Source organism: Hippoglossus stenolepis, chromosome 16, assembly GCF_022539355.2.
Source record: "Hippoglossus stenolepis isolate QCI-W04-F060 chromosome 16, HSTE1.2, whole genome shotgun sequence".
NCBI classification, from domain to species: domain Eukaryota; kingdom Metazoa; phylum Chordata; class Actinopteri; order Pleuronectiformes; family Pleuronectidae; genus Hippoglossus; species Hippoglossus stenolepis.
The window spans coordinates 6,196,189-6,203,504 of record NC_061498.1 but is presented as its reverse complement, the minus strand read 5'-3'; the positions used below and the strand labels follow the sequence as shown (position 1 = coordinate 6,203,504).

The 7,316-nt window shown below is 45.7% G+C and overlaps 1 pseudogene; it reads left to right on the top strand.

The window, feature by feature from the left end:
- Positions 1-1,375: 1,375 nt before the first annotated feature.
- LOC118103773 lies at positions 1,376-1,825 on the top strand (annotated as a pseudogene).
- The last annotated feature ends 5,491 nt before the right edge of the window (positions 1,826-7,316 follow it).

Genomic DNA, 7,316 nt, shown 5'->3' with positions numbered 1-7,316 from the left:
TCCGTTTCATGAAGGTTTTATAACTGCAGGAAGTCTTTTCATCAGTTCACTCATTCCTCCTGCATAACATGTCAAGAAATCACCCACCTTGCTCAAGAGCAGCAGAATCTCCACGTCTTAAAACCTAGAATGTTACAGAACTTGATCAAATCATGTAAATGAGCTTTATCCATCCATTTATCCCCTTTCTGCAAACACTTATATTCTATTATATAAGTTGTGGCATCATGATGTGAAACGTTTTTACTATGTTAGATGATAAACAGTACATTTTAATGACAAGAAAAGTTACTTGTCATGTGATGAAAATTGCAACAATAATATGAAAAACATATTTTTATAACAATAACGTGTTCAAGTCTTTATGATACACGTGTTTTTCTTTTCTGGCGTGGCAGGAAAACACTTCAATGCATTCTGACACATGCTCGAGAGTCATGTATGGAAATGTTGCAGAAATTAGTCCTAAAGTTGCAAATAACTTAGCAGTTGATGAGGAAAAGTTATTTCAGCCTCAACATTGCTCTAAACGGTCAGTCTCCTGCTGAATTCTACCTTCCTCATTAAAAAGACCCAGAGATAATTAAACTCCTTCATTTGGTGTAGAATCTCCGTCCCAACCCAAAGAATGAATCTGTTGTTTTCTAGCAGAGAACCATGGCCTCAGAGTTAAAGGTGCTGACCGTCATCCCAGCTGCAATCCATCCCAGAACACATGCAGGTCACAATCTGATGAAGCCAACAGAACCATATCATCTGCAAATAGCAAAGAGGAAGTTCTGAGTCCCCAAACTGGACACAGTCCTCCCCTGGCTGCATCTTGAACTCATGTGAATCACAAACAGGGCTGGTGAAGAGGGACCTTGGCCTGTAGGTCAATGCTCAGTTTGAGTTCCTCCCAGAACACAGGAGACACAATTATCACTTCATATTATACAAGGACAGGATTGCTCATAGCAATGGCCCTAGAATCTGTATTCCCATTGATAATGGTAAATTTGTCCAAATCAAATAATCATTGCATTTTTAAATGTCAAAACAATACATATGTGCCTTAATTGTTTACTGTAAAAGCAAAGCTAACGGTTTAATCAGCCTGACAATGTGATTTCAATGTGTTAAAATTGAGTAAATAATGAGATCAAAATACATCATATTTTATAGTAAGCAGAGGTGATTCCCTGTCATGTTTTCCCAGAGCTGATCTAATAACACTGAGCAGCCTATTCTATTCTATTACCCCCAGTGACACCATCTCTGATGATTCGTATATTTGATTCTATGCAAACTCAGAGACCTTCCTTGTGACTCAACTATAAAAACTTCCCAACAGACTGACAGGGGAGTTGACGGCACGTCAGATTCACCATTAACCATGTTTCCTGTAGCTGTGCTGCTGCTGTTGGCAGCTGGATCATGTGAGTCTCCCTGGATTTGTCATAGAGTCACCACTTTTTCATTTGCATGACAACTTAATGATTTATGACAAAACATTCTTCTTTTAACAGATGTGAAGTGTGAACGGTTGACGCAGCCAGCTTCTGTGACTGTGCAGCCAGGTCAACCTCTGACCATCAGCTGCCAGGTCTCTTATTCTGTCAGCACCTACGGTACACATTGGATCAGACAGCCTGCAGAAAGGGACTGGAGTGGATTGGAAGCGCTCGTGATGGAAGGACCACATACTATAAAGATTCACTAAAGAACAAGTTCAGTATCGAATTAGACACTTCCAGCAAAACAGTGACTCTAAAGGGACAGAACGTGCAGCCTGGAGACACTGCTGTGTATTACTGTGCCGGAGAGACACAATGATACAAACCATCAGCCGACCTGAACAAAAACCCCTCAGTGCCTGAACACTAGTTACATGAAGCCACCAGAGGAGGAGCCCACAGACTACTGGTGACTTCAGACCAGTTCACTGTTACTGTAAAGAGGAATCAGTCCGTTTCATGAAGGTTTTATAACTGCAGGAAGTCTTTTCATCAGTTCTCTCATTCCTCCTGCATAACATGTCAAGAAATCACCCACCTTGCTCAAGAGCAGCAGAATCTCCACGTCTTAAAACCAAGAATGTTGCAGAACTTGATAAAATCATGTAAATGAGTTTTATCCATCCATTTATCCCCTTTCTGCACACACTTATATTCTATTATATAAGTTACATGCATCATGATGTGAAACGTTTTTGTAATGACGATTAACAGTACATTCTAATAACAAGAAGAGTTCCTTGTTATGTGATGAAAGTTGCAACAATAACATGAAAAACATCTTTTTATAACAATAACGTGTTCAAGTCTTTATGATACACGTGTTTTTCTTTTTCTGGCGTGGCAGCTAAACACTTCCATGCATTCTGACACATGCTAGAGAGTCATGTATGGAAATGTTGCAGCAGTGAGTCCTAAAAGTTGCAAATAAGTCATCAGTTAATGAGGAAAAGTTATTTCAGCCTCCAACATTGCTCTAAACGGTCAGTCTCCTGCTGAATTCTACCTTACTCATTAACAAGAACCAGAGATAATTAAACTCCTTCATTTGGTGTAGAATCTCCGTCCCAACCCAAAGAATGAATCTGTTGTTTTCTAGCAGAGAACCATGGCCTCAGAGTTAAAGGTGCTGACCGTCATAACAGCTGCAATCCATCCCAGAACACATGCAGGTCACAATCTGATGAAGCGAACAGAACCATATCATCTGCAAATAGCAAAGAGGAAGTTCTGAGTCCCCAAACTGGACACAGTCCTCCCCTGGCTGCATCTTGAACTCATGTGAATCACAAACAGGTGTTGTGCAATAATGCATTAAACGTGATACCATTAAATGGTGTGCTGTTTCGGCATTCAATAAATTTGGTTATCAAAGTAAAATATTGAATATTCATATTAAAAATATGAATATTAAATAATAACTTTAATTTATTAACCCTTGTGTTGTTCCTGGGTCGGATTGACCCAGAGTGTGTGTGTGTGTCTGTGTGTGTGTGTGTGTGTGTGTGTGTGTGTGTGTGTGTGTGTGTGTGTGTGTGTTGTGTGTGTGTGTGCGTGTGTGTGTTGTGTGTGTGTGTGTGCGTGCGTGAGTGCGTGCGTGTGATCATACACAAGCTCTGGCCGGTCAGGGTTAGGGTTAGGGTGACCCAAGGATTGTCATTATCCAATTCTCCTGGGGTAATTGACACCAATGGATTGTCATTCTCGATTGTCATGGAGGGGTCATTTAGACCCCTAGAGAGGCGCTGTGGTGCTCTGTGGGGTCATTTAGACCCACACCTGATTCCAATTGAAATCAAGGGGTACATTAGACCCACATAAGGTCTCAGTGTGCCACTCTCTCACGGACCATGGCACGATGTCGCGTCAGGAGCGTTTCACCAGAGAACAGGTTCTCCAACAGCTATTCTGCCAGCAACCATCCTCTGAACCCGAAGAGGACGCGAAAGAGCCAGACCGAGAAGCAGACAGAAAAGCCGACCGAGAAGAAGACAGAGAGGACGGAGACGGAGACGACGGCGATGGCGACGAAGACGAAGCGAAGACGAAGACGAAGACGAAGACGAAGACGAAGACGAAGACCCAGTGGGTGATGCTTCTGCAGATTCTTCATCCTTGGAAGAAGAAGAAGAAGGAGGACAAGACCACGGCGACACCACCACCACCGGACTCGTGGAAAGGAGACCTTCCCGTCAAGAAACGGGAAATAACATGGTCCTCCAGGGCGTATGGCCGAGAGGAGGGCCACTGCTCCTCCTCCTCCTCTCTTCCTCCTCCTCTGCTGCGGCTCAAAGCGGTGTCCCCGGGCCACGCGACGTCCCGCACCGGTGACCTAGCCTCGACGCTCCGCCTGTTCATCACACCGACGGTAGAGAACATTATCCTGGAGATGACGATCGGGAGGGTCAGGTCATACGGCGACGAATGGAAAGGGATGGATGAGACCGACCTGCGCGCCTACGTAGGGCTGCTGATCTTAGCGGGCGTGCAGGTCCCGGGGAGGCCGCCGCCAACCTGTGGGACCGAGAGAGGCCGGGCGATATTTCGTGCCACGATGCCCCTAAAACTCTTCCACACGTACTCCAGACTGCTGCGCTCGACGACCGTGAGACGAGACGCACGAGACGAGCCACGGACAAATTGGCGGCCGTGCGAGAGGTCTGGGACGCGGAGGTGTCGCGGCTACAACCTCTACAACCCGGCGCCCGAAATGACCGTGGACGAGCAACTGGTTCCGTTCAGAGGTTAGTTTTTTTATTTATATTATGTTATGTTATGTTATGTTATGTTATGTTATGTTATGTTATGTTATGTTATGTTATGTAGATAGCGGCTGCTAGTCCTCGTCCTCATCTCATCTCCTCTCATCTCTTCTCCTCTTTTTCTCCCTAGGCCGGTGTCCATTCCGACAGTACATGCCCAGCAAACCGGCGAAATACGGGATCAAGTCGTGGGTGGCCTGCGATGTGAAATCAAGCTACGCTGGAAGATGCAAGTGTACACCGGAAAGCCGAGTGGCGGACGCCCAGAACGGAACCAGGGGTTGCGGGTAGTGCTCGATGTAACGGAGGCTGCACGGTCGTAACGTCACGTGCGACAATTACTTCACCTCCTACGAACTTGCGCGGCAGCTCCTGGAGAGGAAGCTCACCGTGGTCGGCACTGTTCGGAAGAACAAGCCCGAGCTCCCGACTGGGCTGCTCGCGGTCAAGGGAAGAGAGGTGTTCTCATCCAAGTTCGCATTCACGCCCACTGCCACTCTTGTGTCCTACATCCCAAAGAAAAACAGGAATGTGGTGCTCCTGAGCACACGGCACCCGAGGCCGACATCAGCGACCGCGAGGACGGGAAACCGGTCATCGTCCTGGACTACAACCGCAACAAAGGTGGCGTGGACAACCTAGACAGGGTGATCGGAACGCATAACTGCAGGAGGATGACTGCGCGCTGGCCCCTGGTCGTCTTTCACAACATTCACAACATTCTCGACGTCTCTTCCTACAACGCCTTCGTGATATGGAGAGAGATCAACCCAGACTGGATGCTGGGCAAGCGGAACAAGCGGAGGGTGTTCCTAGAGCAGCTGGGAAAGGCTCTCGTGACTCCGTTCATCGCACGAAGGAGCGCATCCCCGCACGGTCGCGTCCGCCGCGGTTGTGAAGGCTGGAAAGCCGCCGCCGCACGGAGAGCTGTTGACTACGACGCTCGACCCGAGTGTCCGGCCTCCTCCATAGACCTAGCAGCAGCCCGCCTCGGGGCAAGTAAGAGGAAGAGGTGTCAGATATGCCCCAGGAAAAAGGACTGTAAAACTCACACCATGTGCCGCAGGGTGTAACAAATACATCTGCAAGGGCTGCTCACTTGTCTATTGTGCTACGTGTGCGTCCTAATATGGGGTGGGCTATGAGGGGGCCAACAGCCGGGAAGCAGGGACAACACAGGGTTAAAGTTACCTCGGGGCACCACCCTTCAAAGGAAGGGACAAGATAGCCAATTTATTGATTAAGTCTCATAAAAGTACTAACTACGAATTTGGAACTCTGAATAACAATTAAATTAATAACTATAACCAAAATTACCATAGAGATAGTTAACAAAGTTGAAGGATATAGAGTTCTTGACAGTGTAGAGGTTGGCAAAATTCACACTTATGCAACATTCATTAAAACAACATTTGTGAAAGAAAACATTTATAATCAAGATAACAAAGTATAAATACACAAATTACTCAAGATGTACTTACTATATGAATATGTGTATGTGAGTATGCGTGCGTGTGTGTGTCTGTGTGAGTGAGTGTGCTTTCAAAATGGCTGGCCCTATGAGGGCAATAAACCATCCCCCTAGTATGTTAACAACATGTAGCGGGGGTCAGAGAGATGTGTGTGGAGATATGTGTGTGTGTGTGTTGGTGCCAAATTAGAGAAAGTTACTAGATGCATGCAGAGAAAAACTGTGAAGAGCATAACTAACATTAACTTTCAAATAACTTGTAACCAAAATATCACAGCAACACAAATCAAACTAATAAACATCACATGGAATCGAATAAACAGTGTTTGCTTTGCCTAGTATAATTATTAAGCCCAGTTGTGTTACCCGTCCATGAAAAGGGAAAAAAGGTGGATGTGCTGTTCGAAGTCCAGTGAAGTCGTCTTGCTGGGTTGCGGCTCCTGTTGTGGTTCTGCTGTGCGATGCAACTCTTGTGCTGTTTGAAGTTCTCACGCAGGCTTATGTGTCGCTGCCTTTCGGAAGGTTTTAGCAGTCTGCTCCAGTCAGGCCTGCTTGAAGGTTGGTAGAGCTTGGATTGGGAGGAGGTTTCCTTGGTGAGGTGAGCTGCAAGCTGCACCTCTCCTCCATTGAAGTAAAGCAGAAAAGAGGTGGGCTCCTCTCGGAGCGTTGAATTGAGTTGAAAGAGCAATTGAGCTGGACAGCCTCACTTCTCCTTTCAGAGGGTTGCGTAGAAAGAGGAAGAAGAGAGGGGGACTTGGCTTATATTGGCCTGGTGACCTCATGGGTCATGGGTCCCAGAGCGACCAATAGTGGTTGAAACTTGTGTTCCCGGTTTGTTTACCTCTGTGTGACGTTAAAGCACCCTGGGAGACTGAGTTCTGGCTGCTCTGGTTTCCGAGAACAAGAACATGTGCTCAAGGCTTGGACTACACATGTAGGACGAACTGTAGTTCACAAATACGAGGTCCCAACACAGGGCTGGTGAAGAGGGACCTTGGCCTGTAGGTCAATGCTCAGTTTGAGTTCCTCCCCAGAACACAGGAGACACAATTATCACTTCATATTATACAAGGACGGGATTGCTTGTAGCAATGGCCCTAGAATCTGTATTCCAATTGATAATGGTAAATTTACCCAAATCAAAAATCATTGCATTTCTGAAATGTCAAAACAATACATATGTGCCTTAATTGTTTACTGTAAAAGCAAAGCTAACGGTTTAATCAGCCTTACAATGTGATTTCAATGTGTTAAAATTGAGTAAATAATGAGATCAAAATACATCATATTTTATAGTAAGCAGAGGTGATTCCCTGTCATGTTTTCCCAGAGCTGATCTAATAACACTGAGCAGCCTATTCTATTCTATTACCCCCAGTGACACCATCACTGATGATTCGTATATTTGATTCTATGCAAACTCAGAGACCTTCCTTGTTACTCAACTATAAAAACTTCCCAACAGACTGACAGGGGAGTTGACGGCACGTCAGATTCACCATTAACCATGTTTCCTGTAGCTGTGCTGCTGCTGTTGGCAGCTGGATCATGTGAGTCTCCCTGGATTTGTCATAGAGTCACCACTTT